Below are 19,326 nucleotides of genomic sequence, written 5' to 3' on the forward strand. Positions count from 1 at the left end.
GTTCCCAGGGTCTGAAGGAGAGGAAACTCTCCTTCAGGCCCTGGGATCCATATTCATGTGTAAAATAAAGAATAAAAATAAAAAATAGGGATATACTCACCCCTCCGGCGGCCCCTGGACCTTAGCGCTGTAACCGGCAGCCTCCGTTCCTAAGAATGAGCGCGTTAAGGACCTTCGATGACATCGCGGCTTATGATTGGTCGCGTGACCGCTCATGTGACCGCTCATGCGACCAATCACAAGCCGCGACATCATAGAAGGTCCTTCACGCGCTCATTCTTAGGAACGGAGGCTACCGGTTACAGCGGTTACAACCAGGGCGCGTCAGAGGGTGAGTATATCCCTATTTTTTATTTTTATTCTTTATTTTACACGTGAATATGGATCCCGATACCGATTCCCGATATTGCAAAAGTATCGGAACTCGGTATCGGAATTCCGATACCGCAAATATCGGCCGATACCCGATACTTGCGGTATCTGAATGCTCAACACTAGCTGTAACCCTTTTAGTTTACTCTCTCTCTCTATATATATATATGAAAACGTCTATAAAAAACTAGAGAATGATCCTAAGTTTAAAATAATGGGGGAAATTAATAAATATTTGCAAGAAGCCCTGAACAATAAAGTTATACACCAGGAACTAATGGAGTACTTGTCCATAGAATTTCCAAGAACCCCTGTACTGTATATAACTCCAAAAATCCACAAGTCATTGGTCGACCCTCCGGGGCGACCCATAGTGGCTGGTGTGGATTCAGTATTTAGTAGAATAGGGACTTTCCTAGACAAAATCCTTAATCCAATTGCAAAAAATTCAAAATCTTACATCAAAGATACCACAGACTTTCTAAATAAACTGGAATCTATAAAATTAGAGGATAATGTAATTCTGGCCTCTTTCGATGTCATCTCACTCTACACCTCAATAGATCACAACTCGGGATTAAGAGCAGTTGATAAAAAATTGAATACAACTGAGATAGCCCCTGAGGGTAAAATATTTATAATTAAACTGTTGGAAATAATTTTGAGGCGGAGCTACTTCCTGTTTGGGGATACCTTTTATGCACAACAAAGAGGTACAGCCATGGGGGCCAATATGGCCCCTGCATATGCAAACCTTGTAATGAGTGCCTTGGAGGAGGACCTCGTCTATGTGTCCCACCACTTCCGGCATGTTCTGGTGTTGTGGAGATACATAGATGATGTCTTCCTCCTATGGAAAGGCACGGAAGAAGAATTGAATGGTTTTCATCGGTTCCTGAATGGGGTTGATGACACTATTAAATTTACGCTAAATTTCTCCAGGTCAGAGATACAATTTCTAGATGTATCTGTAATACAGAATGAGAAAAAATTGACAACTACGTTATATGTCAAGAAGACAGATAAGAATAATCTTTTAACTTATGACAGCCAACACCCACGCAGTATGGTAAGGTCTATACCTCTTAGTCAACTCCTAAGAGTGCATAGGATTGTCAAAGAGGATAAAGAGATGGAGGGAGTCATTGATACCCTGGTTAAAAAAATTTTAGACAGAAAATACCCACAAGAAATAATCAATACTGCAAAATGTAAGGCCTTTAAAAATCGTAAAGACCTTTTGGGAAAGAATGACCGAGGCAAAAAAATATTAACCAGGGTACCCTGTCTGACGACATACTCTGAGGAAAGCGGAGCCATAGCAAAAGTCATCAGGAAACATTGGGGGATGTTAGGCAATTGCTTACCAGGAATTAAAGAACTTAGGGAGCCCCCACTGTTTTCATACCGTAGGGGCAAGAATATTAAAGATTTTGTGGTCAAAGCAGACATTGGCCCCCTAAGAAACTTCAGTCAGACTACGATCACAGGTAAAACCTAAAAAGGTTGCTTTCCGTGCCTGTCCTGTGTAAATTGTTCATATATATTAAAAGGTCCCACATTCAAACATCCGGACACTAATAAGGTATACACAATCAAACAATATCTGACATGTAATTCTGACCATGTAATTTATCTATTAGAATGCCCCTGTAAACTGTGGTATGTAGGTGAAACGACCTGTGAGCTGAAAACACGCATAAATAACCATCGGCACTCGATCAGAAAAAAACGATTAGATCTCCCGGTCTCTAAACACTTTATGGAATCCAAACATACAGAAAAAGATCTCAAAGTCAGAATAATAGATAGGGTCCCCATACAGAGAAGGGGAGGAGACAGGGTATGCCTTTTAAAAAAAATTGGAACTTAAATGGATTTATGAGTTGAATACTCTAAAACCGAAAGGACTAAACGTAGAATTTAAAATCCAGTCGGGTATGTGAATGAACCCCTATGATAGACCCTTGAACTTGATGTATATTGGCTCCTTGTTGTTTTTTTAGGTTTGTAACACTATGCATGGGTACTCATTGCATTGGGTACTTTGCAGAGTGTACTGATTTTAATATCTTTGTTGTCATTCTATAGATTCCCGTATGACCAGTGGGCCCTTTGTGTTCCCTTACCAGCCACCGGATGGAGCACCCACATGGAGGAATGAAAAAATCCCTTATAGTCCCTTACTTTTACTTACCTTTTTCTGAAAATCCCTAACTATTTACTTTTTTGATTCAACTTATGTGTCACAAATGTCGACCAATGGCATTGGTTCTTTTTTCCTTTAATAACAATTACTGCATATAAAAAGCAGCAACGGCTGTCAGACTTCTACTTATTTATATGGTACTGTAAAGTGTTCACCTGTTGCTTTTCTAAAGGGTGATGTCATGGCCTGGTGAGGCTGCGCATCGACTTGGAGAAGCATAGACGAATGGAGATAGTCTGAATAAGGCTTTCGTCTGTTGTGTCTGAGTGAAACTGCATCCATTTAGCCACGCACCTAGTCAGGAACATGCATAATCCCGCATGTCAAAATGCACAGCTTAAATGTAATTACATAATAACTCTGTACAAAAAGATGACGCTATTGCGTTGTGACATCATTGCTATAGAGGTCAGTATAGCTGCAAAAAACAGAACGCTCGGACGCACTAAAGATGGCGCTACAGCGCTGACAAAATGATAGTGCGCATGCGCTACTAAAACGAAAGTGCATTGGAACCCCCATTGGCTGACACTTTGTGACATAGTAATTAGACATTCAGACATGCGCAATACACTTAGATGAACGCCGGTAATGGCAAAAGCAGAGTCCTCCATGTGGTATCACCGGACTGTGGCAAGGTGAGGGTTACAATAAGATGAATATAATATACACTAATGGGATTATCTATGAATGAAATAAGAAACTAGCAGATCATGCGATTTTATTAGCAATATAGCACATAGCACTTTTATAAGTATGAAGACTGCACTAAAGATATGTAATATGCACTTTATATAAAACTGCACAACCACTTGTTTATGTATATATTAATGGCAATTGTAATGTGCAAATTAGTCCAAATTGTCTCTATATAAGCACAACCATTGTTAACACCCACTGCTTGAAAAAGGCTCATGGAGCGGAAACGTCACGCAGTGATGTGGGTCGATTAAAACTTCACATTTTTTCTACTGGAAAGTCTTGGAGTGCTGCCTTCATTTTACTATTTATATATATATATATATATATATATATATATATATATATATATATATATATATATATATATACATATATATATATATACTGTATATACACACACTGCTCAAAAAATTAAAGGGAACGCTTAAACAATAATATATAACTCCAAGTAAATCAAACTTCTGTGAAATCAAGCTGTGCACTTAGGAAGCAACACTGTTTGACAATCAATTTCACATGCTGTTGTGCAAATGGAATAGACAATAGATGGAAATTATTGGCAATTGTCAAGATACACTCAATAAAGGAGTGGTTCTGCAGGTGGGGACTACAGACCACATCTCAGTACCAATGCTTTCTGGCTGATGTTTTGGTCACTTTTGAATGTTGGTTGTGCTTTCACTCTCGTGGTAGCGTGAGACGGACTCTACAACCCATACAAGTGGCTCAGGTAGTGCAGCTCATCTAGGATGGCACATTATTGTGAGCCGAAGCAAGAAGGTTTGCTGTGTCTGTCAGCATAGTGTCCAGAGGCTGAAGGCTCTACTAGGACACAGGCCAGTACACCAGGAGACGTGGAGGGGGCCATAGCAGCAGGACCGCTACTTCAGCCTTTGTGCAAGGAGGAACAGGAGGAGCACTGCCAGAGCCCTGCAAACTGACCTCCAGCAGGCCACAAATGTGCATGTGTCTGCACAAACGGTTAGAAACCGACTCCATGAGGATGGTCTGAGTGCCCGATGTCCACAGATGGGGGTTGTGCTCACAGCCCAACACCGTGCAGGACAATTGGCATTTGCCACAGAACAACAGGATTGGCAAATTCACCACTGGCACCCTATGCTCTTCACAAATGAAAGCAGGTTCACACTGAGCACATGTCACAGGTGTGACAGAGTCTGGAGACAGCGTGGAGAATGATCTGCTGCCTGCAACATTCTTCAACATGACTGGTTTGGCAGTGGGTCAGTAATGGTGTGGGATGGCATTTCTTTGGAGGACCGCACAGCCCTCCATGTGCTCACCAGAGGTAGCCTGACTGCCATTAGATACCGAGATGAGATCCTTAGACCCCTTGTGAGACCATATGCTGGTGCAGTTGGCCCTGGGTTCCTTCTGATGCAGGACAATGCCAGACCTCATGTGGCTGGAGTGTGTCATCAGTTCCTGCAAGATGAAGGCATTGAAGTTATGGACTGGCCTGCCTGTTCCCCAAACCTGATTGAACACATCTGGCACCATCCACCAAAGTCACATTGCATAACTAACTGTCCAGGAGTTAGCAGATGCTTTAGTCCAGGTCTGGGAGGAGATCCCTCAGGATAACATCTGCCACCTCATCAGGAGCATGCCCAGGTGTTGTAGGGAGGTCATACAGGCACATGGAGGCAAAACACACAACTGAACATCATTTACTTGTCTTGAGGCATTTCTACTGAAGTTTGATCAGCCTATAATTTGATTTTCCACTTTGATTTTGAGTATTATTATTATACATTTTTAAAGCGCCATTTATTCCATGGCGCTTTACATGTGAACAGGGCAAATATACACTCACCGGCCACTTTATTAGGTACACTATGCTAGTAACGGGTTGGACCCCCTTTTGCCTTCAGAACTGCCTCAATTCTTCGTGGCATAGATTCAACAAGGTGCTGGAAGCATTCCTCAGAGATTTTGGTCCATATTGACATGATGGCATCACACAGTTGCCGCAGATTTGTCGGCTGCACATCCCAAAGATGCTCCATACAAGGCAGGATGGATCCATGCTTTCATGTTGTTTACGTCAAATTCTGACCCTACCATCCGAATGTCGCAGCAGAAATCGAGACTCATCAGACCAAGCAACGTTTTTCCAATCTTCTACTGTCCAATTTCGATGAGCTTGTATAAATTGTAGCCTCAGTTTCCTGTTCTTAGCTGAAAGGAGTGGTACCCGGTGTGGTCTTCTGCTGCTGTAGCCCATCTGCCTCAAAGTTCGACGCACTGTGCGTTCAGAGATGCTCTTAGGCCTACCTTGGTTGTAACGGGTGGCGATTTGAGTCACTGTTGCCTTTCTATCAGCTCGAACCAGTCTGCCCATTCTCCTCTGACCTCTGGCATCAACAAGGCATTTCCGCCCACAGAACTGCCGCTCACTGGATTTTTTTTCTTTTTCGGACCATTCTCTGTAAACCCTAGAGATGGTTGTGCGTGAAAATCCCAGTAGATCAGCAGTTTCTGAAATACTCAGACCAGCCCTTCTGGCACCAACAACCATGCCACGTTCAAAGGCACTCAAATCACCTTTCTTCCCCATACTGATGCTCGGTTTGAACTGCAAGAGATTGTCTTGACCATGTCTACATGCCTAAATGCACTGAGTTGCCGCCATGTGATTGGCTGATTAGAAATTAAGTGTTAACAAGAAGTTGGACAGGTGTACCTAATAAAGTGGCCAGTGAGTGTAGACAAGTACAATAAATATGAGTAAAACAAGGCACACACAAGTACAGGAGGAGGGAGGACCCTGCCCGCAAGGGCTCACAGTCTACAGGGGATGGGTGAGGATACACTAGGAGAGGGTAGAGTTGGTCATGCGGTGGTTCAGTAGACTGGGGATCACTGCAGGTTGTAGGCTTGTCGGAAGAGGTGGGTCTTCAGGTTCGTTTTGAAGGTTTCAATGGTAGGTGAGAGCCTGATGTGTTGGGGTAGAGAGTTCCAGAGTGTAGGGGAAGCACGGGAGAAGTCTTGGATGCGGTTGTGGGAGGAAGAGATGAGAGAGGTGTCTAGAAGGATATCATGAGACGATCAAAGGTTAGGTGTAGCTAGGTACCGGGAGACCATGTAACAAATGTATGGAGGAGCCAGGTTGTGAATGGCTTTGTATGTCATTGTTAGTGTTTTGAACTGTAGCCTCTGGGCAATTGGAAGCCAGTGAAGGGCCTGGCAGAGAGGAGAGGCTGGGGAGTAACGAGGAGACAGGTTGATTAGTCGGACAGCAGAGTTTAGGATGGATTGGAGTGGTACCAGAGTGCTAGAGGGGAGGCCAGAGAGTAGGAGGTTGCAGTAGTCAAGGCGGGAGATGATAAGGGCATGTACTAGTGTTTTTGTGGTTTCATGGCCAAGGAATGCACGGATCTGGGAAATGTTTTTGAGTTGGAATCAGCAAGAGGAGGCAAGGGCCTGGATATGTTGCTTGAAAGAGAGGGTAGAGTCAAGGATCACCCCGAGGCACCAAGGGTGCCGTACCAGGGAAAGTGAGCAGCCATTGACATTGATGGATAGGTCAGGTGGAGGGGTAGAGTGATGTGGGGGGAAGATGATGAATTCTGTTTTGTCTATGTGTACTTTTTTTTAAAATGAGCAGAAAAGAAGGATGAAATAGCAGACAGACATTGTGGGATTTTGGTCAGTAAGGAAGTGAGGTTGGGCCCAAATAGGTAGATCTGCGTGTCATCAGCGTAGAGATTATATTGTAAACAGTGGGATTCTATGAGCTGTCCCAGGCCGATCCGAAGGTGTAGATGGAGAAAAGTAGGGGTCCTAGAACTGAGCCTTGGGAAACACTGAAAGACAAAGGGCGAGATGAGGAGGTGGTGTGGGAGAGGGAGATACTGAATGTCCGGTCTGTTAGATATGGTGAGATCCAGGATAGGGCCAAGTCTGTGATGCCAAGAGATGAGAGTGAGAGAATCTGTAACAGGAGGGAGTGGTCCACAGTTTTGAAGGCAGAAGACAGGTCCAGGAAGAGGAGAACAGAGTAGTGTCACTTGCACTTGGCGGTTAGTAGGTCATTGGTCACTTTAGTTAGGGCAGTTTCAGTTGAGTGATGGGGTTGGAAGCCAGGTTGTAAACAATCAAAGAGGGAGCAGGAGGAGAGGTAGGAGGACAGTTCAAGATGGACATGCTGTTCCAGTAGTTTTGAGGCATAAGGGAGAAGGGATATATTATACGATAGCTGGACTCAGAGGATGGGTCGATGGAGGGTTTTTTGAGGATAGGTGTGATTGATGCATGTTTGAAGGATGAGGGGAAAACACCGTTTGTAAGTGAGAGGTTGAAGAGTTATGTTAGGGTTGGGATGAAGACTTTGCGAGTTTAGGGATGAGGTGGGATGGGAGCGGGTCAAGCATTCAAGTGGTGAGATGTGATCTTGACAGAAGGATGGAGAGCTGATCGGCTGTCATGGTGGAGAAGCTGGCTTTGGAACAGGGCTGAGAAGTCAAGAGGAGGAGCATTGGGGGCTGCGGGCCGAAGCTTTGTCTGATGTGATCGATCTTCTGCTTAAAGAAAGAGGCAAATTCTTCAGCAGAAATGAGAAGGGAGGGAGGAGATGCTGGGGGACGGAGTGGAGACTTGAAAATGTTGAAGAGCTGTTTAGGGTTGTGAGTCGGGGAGGATATGAGAGATGAGAAGTAAGTTTGTTTTGCAACAGTGAGCGTAGACTTGAAGCTGGCCAGGGATTGCTTGTATGCAGTGAAGTGTTCAGCAGAACAAGATCTCTTCCATCTCCATTCCCTGGAAGCCCGTCTCAGTTCTTTGGTCAGGCTGGTTAGCCAGGGCTGCCTGTTGATTATACGAGTTTTGCTATGCATGAGCGGGGCGGCCAAATCGAGTGTTGCTGTTATTGTGGTGTTATAAAAAGTGGCAGCAGCATCTGTGTCATGGAAGGAAGTTATGTCTGTAACAGGCAGAAGGGATTGTAAATTGAGGTGTTTGAGATTTCTTCAAGGGTGAGTGAGTTTGTGGAGTGGAAGTTGTGCACTAGGAAGGGAGAAGGAAGAAAATGTCAGTAGGTTGTGGTCAGACAGGGGGAGAGGTGAGTTAATGAGATTAGTAAGGGAACAGAGGCGGATGAGGATGAGGTCCAACGTGTGGCCATCTTTATGGGTGGCTGCAGATGACCATTGAGTGAGACCAAAGTAGGCAGTGAGCGATAAAAGTTTAGAGACGGCTGAGGTGGAAGTGTCAATGGGGAGTATCATTCCAAATCCAGACCTTCATGGGATATTCATTTTGATTTAGATTGATTATTTATATATTTATATCATATATAATCATAGAATCATAGAATGTTAGAGTTGGAAGGGACCTCCTTGGTCATCTGGTCCAACCCCCTGCTCAAAGCAGGATTCACTAAATCATCCCAGACAGATGTCTGTCCAGCCTCTGTTTGAAGGTGGATACCGCGCCCTCCACTGACCGGGACACACAGGCTCTATTCCACAGAAGGCAGTATCGCCAGATTCGGCCATCCCCCTGAGACACTGGCTGTGTCCACCTATATCTATGACCTTAATGAAAACCCACAATCTTTCAGGTCCACTAGCTTCCGTTCACGATCAAATATTGTGACTGATGAAGGTCCGGCTATAGGACCGAAACGTTTCTTCTGTTACTTACCGTGGACACCATTAAAACACTTTATCTGATTAAGTTAAGTCTGAGTGCCGAGTTTTTTACTATTATTCATGGTATAGGAACCTACTCTGGCACCTCTCTAACGACTCTGCACGCGTTTATTCTTATATATCTGTTTGAAGACTTCCATTGAAGGAGAACTCTCCACCTCTCGTGGTAGTCTCTTCCACTCATTGATCACCCTCACTGTCAAAAAGTTTTTTCTAATATCTAATCTGTTTCTCCTCCCATTCAGTTTCATCCCATTGCTTCTAGTCTTTCCTAGTGCAAATGACCGTCTACAATGTGACAGCCCTTGAGATATTTGTAGACAGCTATTAAGTCTCCTCTCAGTCTTCTTTTTTGCAAGATAAACATTCCCAAATCCTGTAAACGTTCCTCATAGCAAATGGTTTGCAGACCGGTCACCATTCTGGTTGCTCCAGTTTGTTGATGCATTTTTTAAAATGTGGTGCCCAAAACTGGACACAGTATTCCAGATGAGGTCTGACCAAAGAGGAGTAAAGGGAAATAATGACTTCACGTGATCTAGACTGAATGCTTCTGTTAATACATCCCAGAATTGTATTTGCCTTTTTTGCTGTTGCGTCACACTGTTGACTCATGTTCAGTCTGATATATATTAGTATACCCAAGACTTTTTCACATGTGCTGTTGCTTAGCCCTATTCCTCCCATTCTGTATATGCTTTTTCATTTTTATTGCCCAGATGTAGTTATTTGCATTTTTCCCTGTTAAAAATCATTCTGTTAGTTGCTGCCCACTGCTCCAGTTTATATATATTTTTTCGAATCCTCTCTCTCTCTCTTCTCTAGTATTAGCTATCCCTCCTAGCTTTGTGTCATCAGCAAATGTAATCAATTTACCCTCAATTCTTTCATCTAAATCATTGATAAAGATGTTGAACAGTACAGGGCCCAGGACCGAGCCCTGTGGTACCCCGCTTGAGACATTCTTCCAACTGGATGTGCAGCCATTTATGACCACTCTTTGGGTCCGATCACTAAGCCAGTTATGAATCTACCTAACAGTCGCCTTGTCCATTCCATACTTAGTCATTTTTTCAATAAAGATTGTGTGAGATACGTTGTCAAATGCTTTGCTGAAGTCAAGATATACTATATCTACAGCATTTCCCTGATCCACCCAGTCAGTGATTCTGTCATAGGAGGAAATTAAGTTAGTCTCACATGACCTATTGGTTACAAACCCATGCTGACTTTGTTTAACCACTTCATTCTTATCCAGGTACTTACATACATGTTGTTTAATAATTTGTTCAAAGATCTTTCCTGGTAAAGACATCAGACTCACCGGCCTATAGTTCTCTGGGTCTGCCTTCTTCCCCTTTTTGAAAATAGGAACAACATCAGCTCTTCTCCAGTCTTTTGGGACTTCTCCTGTTCTCCAAGAATTTTCAAAGATTATGGAGAGTGGTTCAAAAATTTCTTCTGATATCTCCTTCAGTACTCTTGGGTGCAATTCATCTGTTTTACTGTTCTCAACACATTACAATATGTAATGAATATATATATACTGGGAGGGCAATTGTGAAACCTTCAGTTTTTAAGGTAGTCTATTGTGGATTTTGATGTGTGTTTAGGATCATTGTCCATTTGTAAATGCCATCCTCTGTTCAACTTCAGCTTTTTTACAGATGGTGTAATGTTTACTGCAAGAATTTGTTGAAATTTTATTGAATCCAAGCATGATTTATCCACCTCTTAAAATTCAGTGTCTTTTTTCTCCACAAATACCTTAGAAGATTGTGGCAAAAGAGTTTTATTGTAACTTCATCAGTCCACTTGACTTCTTTCCAAAATGCATCTGGCTTGCTTAGATGTTGCAATTTGCAAACTTCTGATGCAGAATTTTATCGTGAGGACGCATTAGAGGTTTTCTTCTGATGACTCTTCCATGAAGGCATTTGTGCAGGTGTCTCTGAACAGTAGAACAATGAACCACAACTCCAGAGTCTGCTAAATCTATATGAAGGTCTTTTGCAGTCGAGCATGGATTCTGACTTGCCTCTCTAGCAATCCTAGGAGCAGCTCTCACTGAAATTAAGCTTAGTCCTCCACACCTTATCTTGACCTCCACTGTTCCTGTTCACTGTCATTTCATAATTACATTCCGAACTAAGGAAAGGGCAACTTGAAACTGCTTTGCTATCTTCTTATAGCATTCTCTTGCTTTGTGGGCCTCCACAATTTTCAATTTAATGCTGTTTTTTTATAAAGCTGGGAAATTAGCATCACCTGGCCTTTCCTAATGATGATAGTGAACAAGCCATAACCCTAACAGGATAATTAAGGTCTGAAATATTAGCCAAAGTTATCTGAGCATGCAAAACTCCAAAGGTGCTCAAACGTTTTAATCGGGCCATTTTCCTTTTTGTAATTTGTAAAATGAAAAAAAGACAATATGATTTTTGCCTAAAATACAAATAAAATGCATCATCTTTGACTTTAAGCCTTTTAGATATAATTTAATCTTCATCTTGCTTAACTGTACACAATAACAGTGATTTTAGCCTGGGATGCCGAAACTTTGGAATGCCACTGTACATACTGTATATATATATATATATATATATATATATATATATATATATATATATATATACATATATATATATATATATATAACAAAAAATATATATATGTGGGGTGCAAAAAGCTTCCCAGGTACGTACCAAATTACTGCATCAATGCGGCATGGCATGGAGGCGATCAGTCTGCGGCACTGCTGCAATGTTATGGAAGCCCAGGTTGGTTTGATAGCAGCTTTCATCTCATCTACATTGTTGGATTTGGTGTCTCTCAGCTTCTTCTTGACAATATCCCATAGATTCACTATGGCGTTAACGTCATACGAGTTTGCTCACCAATCAAGCACAGTGATACTGTTGTTTTAAAATGAGGTATTGGTACTTTTGGCAGTGTGGACAAGTGCCAAGTCCTGCTGAAAAATGAAATTCTGGTAGAAGGCTGTGCTGCCTTTGGTTTTGATAAAACACAGTGTAGCTATACCAGCAGATGACATAGCTCCCAAATGATCACTTGTTGTGGAAACTTCACACTAAACCTCAAACAGCTTGAATTGTCTGTCTCTCCACTCTTCCTCCAGACTCTGGGACCTTGATTTTCAAGGTCTATTGTGAAGTATCCACAATCAATGATGATTTCGAGAGCCATGTCATCTGCTGGTGTAGGTCCACTGTGTTTTATCAAGACAAAAGTCAGCGCAGCCGTCTACCAGGAAATTTTAGAGAACTTCATGCTTCCCTCTGCCGATAAGCTTATTGGAGATGGAAATTTTATTCTACTGCAGGAATTGAAACAACAGTATCACTGTGCTTTATTGGCAAACAAACTCATCTGACCTTAACCCCATAGAGAATCTATGGGGTATTGTCAAGAAAAAGATAAGAGACACCAAAACCAACAATGCAGACTAGCTGAAAGCTGCTATCAAAGCAACCTGGGCTTCCATACCACCTCACCAGTGCCGCAGACTGATCGCCTCCATGCCACGCTGCATTGATGCAGTAGGAGCCCCGACCAAGTATTGAGTGCATTTACTGAATATACATTTCAGTAGACCAACATTTTGGATTTTAAAATACTTTTTTCAAGCTGGAGTGATAAAGTATTCTAATTTACTGAGATAATGACTTTTGGATTTTTATTGGCTGTGTGCCATAGTCATCAACATTAGCAGAAATAAACACTTGAAATACATCGCTCTGTTTGTAATGACTCTATCTAATGTCTGAGTTTCACTTTTCGTATTGAAGAACTGAAACAAATGAACTTGTTGGTGATATTCTAATTTAGTGAAATGCACCTGTAGCATAGAAAATAGGTGTGGAATAGACAAACCACAAATGTGCTTAATTGTTAACCCTGTGTGTGAACAGGAGAAAAGAAAGGAAAGGCAGGGGGAGGAGGAGAAAGAGTGTGTGGACTCAAAGAACATGCTTCACAAAGATGAGTAATATCCTGTAAGAAATATCTACATATAATATAACACAAATAACTCCAATACTGCTCCATCTGAAACAATATATTCATCATAGGAGAAAAAGATTTTAACTTTCAAAGTTATTATGTTAATGGTAGCTAATTGTATCTACTGTTATACCTTTATACCAGAATTCCTCTCATACTTATAAAGCTGTATCAAAGTCGGGAGAAAAAAAAATTCTCCTCTGTGGATAAACCTGATCAAGGTTAAAGCAGAAAAAAAACAACATTTATTTCTTTACAATAATTAGATATTTCAATAGAGGAACGTTAAGTCATTATTATAATTTAACCCACTGGGGAATCTAGTGTCTAGGTGAAAAATCCAAAAGGCTTCTTATTTGAAGGCAAGTTGCAACCAATCCCCACCTCTTACTGGCCGGTTGACTCTTTCTATACCTGTAATTAATAGAGTGGAACAATTTCCTTTGTGAATATCATAGAAATGTTTAGATAGACCAGACATAGATTTTTTACTTTTAAAGGATCGGGTAAGGCATCATTAATGTGTTCAGCAATTCTAAATTTCAACTTGCGAGAAGTGAAGCCAATGTATTGCATGTCGCAAAAGAAGCACGTGGCTGAATATATTACATGCGTTGTATAAATAGCGTTGAATAGTATTATCAGAGCTGGACCTTGGATAATGCATGCAAGCCACCTGGCTTGTGTCTGAACCACTTGCATCAATGTATACAGAGAGATCCTCGCATTTTTCTTTCATAGACTTATATTCTGGGTTGAGAATCCTGCAACTTATTAATAGTAGTTTCAAGTTCTTGTTCTTCTTTTCTGTTTGTATTTTATAATTAATGTCATTATTTTATGTGATCAGTCACTCAAAATATAAATCCGCTTACTGTTGAAGTCTCTGTTGAATTATGTAGTATAGGTCTTTGTAATCCTTAGTCCTCTGGGGACCACTTTCTTATCGATATATTGTTGTATTGTAGTGGAGCACCACCAGGTACGCAGTCTTTGTGGGAGTGTTTTTCCCAGGTCCCTGAAAATTTCTTTGAGAGATGCAAGTGTAGGGTTCTCATCAATGTCCTAAGTGGAAAAGACTTTGGAAACTTTAGAAAGTGGGGTGGTGTGATCCATAGGTAACAAAAAGGAAAACAAAAATTTGGGGGCGATTCACAAGGAGTGGACTACTGCTGGAGTCATTGCTTCAAGAGCTACCACTCACAGACGTATCTAGGACATGGGCTACAAGTGTCACATTCCTTGTGTCAAGCCATTCATGTCCAATAGACAATACCAGAAGTGTCTTACCTGGGCCAAGGAGAAAAAAGAACTGGACTGTTGCTCAGTGGTCCAAGGTGTTGTTTGCACATGAAAGTAAATTTGGCATTTCATTTGGAAGTCAAGGACCCAGAGTCTGGAGGGAGAGTGGAGAGGCACCCAATCCAAGCTACTTGAGGTCTAGTGTGAAGTTTCCACAATTAGTGATGGTTTGGGGAGCCATGTCATCTGCTGGTGTAGGTCCACTGTGTTATATCAAGACCAAATTCAGCACAGTCATCCACCAGGAAATTTTAGAGCAGTTCAAGCTACCCTCTGCTGGTAAGCTTTTTGGAGATGGAAATTTAATTCTCCAGCAGGACTTGGCACCTGTCCACACTGCCAAATTGCCGAATGTCTGGTTTAAAAACAATAGTATCACTGTGCTTCATTGGCCAGCAAACTTGCCTGACCTTAACCCCATAGAGAATCTATGGAATATTGTCAAGCGGAAGATGAGAGACACCAGACTCAACAATGCACATGAACTGAAGGCTGCTATCAAAGCAACCTGGACTGCCATAACACCTCAGCAGTGCCACAGGCTGATCACCTTCATGCCACGCCAATTGATACAGTAATTGATGCAAAAGGAGCCCCGACCAAGTATTGAGTGCATTTACTGAACATACATTTTAAAATCATTTTTCAAGCTGGTGTTATAAAGTATTCTAATTTACTGACATTATGACTTTTGGGATTTCATTGGCTGTAAGCCATAATCCTCAGCATTGACAGAAATAAACTCTTGAAATAGAACACTGTTTGTAATGGCTCTAAATAATATATGTTTCACTTTTTGCATTGAAGAACTGAAATAAATTTACTTTGTGATGATATTCTAGTTTTGTGAGAAGCACCTGTATGTTGATTTAGCCTGGTTTTAAAGTTACAAGTGGTTTCACCCACATATTATAAGTTATATGGACATTGTAAAAGGTAAATAAAAAACTCAGAGGAATAAGTTAGATAATGGTTAATTCTGAAAATGTCTTTGGTAAGTGGGTACTGAAAAGAGTTCCCCTTTTAACATATTGGAGCAATTTATACAATTCAGACATGGAAAGCATCCAGTCCTAGATCTACTTGTTAAGGAAATTTGCACAGCCATCTTTTGTGGGCCTATATCAGAGTTGATTATGTTGTCTCTTAAATTTACAGTGCGTTTATAATTTCCACGCCCCCAGAAAAAGTTGGATGTGAACCGTGCGTTGGGGTGGAGGGATGCTGTGGTCTCCATGTGGCTGCTATCTTCTTTACCATATCGTCATTCGTGTAATATGTATTATTTATTACCTATATGGTTGAATGTTAATGTAGCCTCCTTTTAGCCAGGCAGCTTAGGTATGATATATGCCCCAAAAATCTTCTTACTAAATCACTAGATTTGAAATTTTTCTGCCTTACTATATGACATGAGCTTCTTATATTTTACTTTATCACATTGTTTTATACTTAAATTTTTTTCTTTATAGTATTAATAAAGCATTATAATTTTATTCCTTTTCTGGATCTCTTAATTCGGCAATCTAATATGTTAGCTCGAATATTATGACTAGTTGATGTGCAGTGCCAGCCACTATTACTTCTGGACATCCTGTGGATATATGTGTGTATAAGCGAGTGTATATATATATATATATATATATATATATATATATATATATATATATATATATATATACTATAGATATATACAGTGGGGAAAAAAGTATTTAGTCAGTCAATTGTGCAAGTTCTCCCACTTAAAAAGATGAGAGAGGCCTGTAACTGACATTATAGGTAGGCCACAACTATGAGAGTCAATATGAGAAAACAAATCCAGAAAATCACCTTGTCTGATTTGGCAAGATTTATTTTGCAAATTATGTAGGAAAATAAGTATTTGGTCATTAACAAAAGGTCATATCAATATTTAGTTATATATCCTTTGTTGGCAATGACAGAGGTAAAACATTTTCTGTAAGTCTTCAAAAGTTTGGCACACACTGTTGGTGGTATGTTGGCCCATTCCTCCATGCAGATATCCTCTAGAATAGTGATATTTTGGGCCTGTCGCTGGGCAACACAGACTTTCAACTCCCTCCAAAGGTTTTCAATGGGGTTGGGATCTGGAGAATGGCTAGGCCACTCCAGGAAAATAATATGCTTCTTACAAAGCCACTCCTTCGTTGCCCTGGCAGTGTGCTTGGGATTATTAATATGCTGAAAGACCCATTCACGTTTCATCTTCAATGCCCTTGCTGATGGAAGGAGGTTTGCACTCAAAATCTCAGGATACATGGCCCCATTCATTCTTTCATGTACACAGATCAGTCGTCCTGGTCCCTTTGCAGTCAAACAACCCCAAAGCATGATGTTGCCACCCCCATGCTTCACAGTAGGTATGGTGTTCTTTGGATGCAACTCAGCATTCTGTCTCCTCCAAACACGACAAGTTTTGTTTCTACCAAACAGTTCTACTTTGGTTTCATCAGACCATATGGCATTCCCCCAATACTCTTCTGGATAATCCAAATGCTCTCTAGCAAACTTCAGATGGCCCGGTCATGTACTGGCTTAAGCACGGGGACAAGTCTGGCACTGCAGGATCTGAGTGCCTGGTGGCGTAGTATGCTACTGATGGTAGCCTTTGTTATGGTGGTCCCAGCTCTATGCAGGTCATTCACTAGGTCCCCCCATGTGGTTCTGGGATTTTTGCTCACCGTTCTTGTGATCGTTTTGACTCCACGGAATGAAATCTTGCGTGCAGCCCCAGACTAAGGGAGATTATCCATGGTCTTGTATGTCTTGCATTTTCTTATTATCGCTCCCTCAGTTGATTTCATCACCCCAAGCTGCTTAACTATTGCAGATTCAGTCTTCCCAGCCTGGTGCAGTGTTACAATTTTGTTTCTGGTGTCATTCGACAGCTCTTTGGTCCACCATAGTGGAGTTTGGAGTGTGAATGTTTGAGGTTATTATTATTATTATTATTTATTTAATTGCATGGTGCTGTACATGAGAAGGGGTTACATCAAAATACAAATATCACTTACAGTAAACAAAACTAACAATGACAGACTGATACAGAGGGAAGAGGACCCTGCCCTTGCGGGCTTACATTCTACAGGATTATGGGGAAGGAGACAGTAGGTCGAGGGTTGCGGTAGCTGCAATGGTGTTGAGGTGGCCGTGTGGTCTTTTCAGGCTGTAAGCTTCTTTGAAGAGGTGGGTTTTCAGGTTTCTTTTGAAGGATCCAAAAGTAGTGGATAACTGGATGTGTTAGGGCACTGAATGAAAGGTTGTGGACAGGTGTCTTTTATACTGATAACAAATTCAAACAGATGCCATTACTACAGGTAATTAGTGATGAGCGAGCACTAAAATGCTCGGATGCTCGTTGCTCGGGTCGAGCAAATTGGGATACTCGGTTACTTGACCCGAGCAACGAGCCCAATGTAAGTCTATGGGAAACCCGAGTATTTTTAACGCAATCCCCCCCGGGGGTCCTTTTAAGGTCTAAAAACATCTTCAAATGAAGGAAACACTGCTCAGACGACACAGGAACATCATGAGGATCGCCCCTGGAAGCATTTCTGACTTCTTGGTCACAGCTGTAAGCCATGTTGTCAGAGTTTCACGCCATTTTTATAGATGCACTCAAAAACATACAAAAACGAAGACAAAATGGATTTTGCTGGGAAATATGTTAAGGTACATACTTTCCAGGCTAATGACTTGTATATAAGGCAAAATAATTTACCCCAGACCAAAATATTCCTCCACAACTTGGGCTATGTTCACATGCAGCATTTTTTATGCGTTTTTCAACTTTAACATTGCTTTCAACCAATACAAATGCATTCACTGGGAAATGTCATTGTAACATTTAACAACTCTAGCTGGCCTTGTGGCGTGTGACACATAAGCAGACACATCTTGTTTCATTTCTAAAGGAGGGACTCTTAAAGTCACAAAGCTTATTTTTAGAGGGGCAGTAGGTGGCATTAATATTCTTAAAGGGCCATTATTAAACAGTGGGTCTCCTATGCTGTTATTGCTTATGCAGTGAGTGGCTGGGCTGCCAAGAGTTACAACACACCCCAATACCCCTTTCATGAGAGGTACAGGAAGGTCTCCTGAAAAAATGTTTCATTGAATGCAAGGCATGCCCTGCTACCAAGTCATATGCACTCCAATAAGCCTTTGAACCCAGGTACTGGATGGCCACAGGAAAACCCACTTCACATTCTTCAGCTGGTCCTGCCATACTGTTTCCTTATGCATTGAATGCAAGGGCTTCCTTGACCCAAATTTGCATGCACCCCAATCCCCCTTTGGAAGAAATATGGAGAAGGACCTCATTAAAAAAAACTGTCCCATTACAAAGGAGCGGGTCTCCTAGACTCGTAATGCCCATACACTAAGTGCATGGCTGACAAACATTTCCCCATGGGGGGTAAATTTTTTAAAAATATACTATGGGCATCATAGACACCCTTGCCAATAAATTGACTGTCTGTAGCGGCACGGAACACGTGAACCCTGGTGATCTAGTGGTGGAAAATGATGAGAGGTGGTGGAAGGCCTCATTAAAATCTAGGCCCAATTTAAAGGAGCAGTTCTCCTAGACTTGTAATGCCCATGCACTAAGTGCATGGACTGACAAACATTTCCCCATGGGGGCAGTAAATTTAAAAAAAATATACTATGGGCATCATACTGTAGACACCCTTGCTAAAAAATTGACTGTCTGCAGCAGCAAGGAACACGTGAACCCTGGTCATCTAGTGGTGGAAAATGATGAAAGGTTGAGGAAGGCCTAATTAAAAACTAGGCCCAATTTAACAGAGCGGGTCATCTAGACTTGTAATGCCCATACACTAAGTGTATGGGCTGACAAACATATCTCCATGGGGGGTACATTTTTTTAAATATTTAATGTGGATCATGCGCAGCCATGCCAAAAATTGACTGTCTGTAGCAGCACGGAACACGTGAACCCTGGTGATCTAGTGGTGGAAAATGATGAGAGGTGGAGGAAGGCCTCATTAAAAACTCGGC

This window comes from Ranitomeya variabilis, chromosome 3 (assembly GCF_051348905.1).
Source record: "Ranitomeya variabilis isolate aRanVar5 chromosome 3, aRanVar5.hap1, whole genome shotgun sequence".
In the NCBI taxonomy this organism is placed as follows: Eukaryota; Metazoa; Chordata; class Amphibia; order Anura; family Dendrobatidae; genus Ranitomeya; species Ranitomeya variabilis.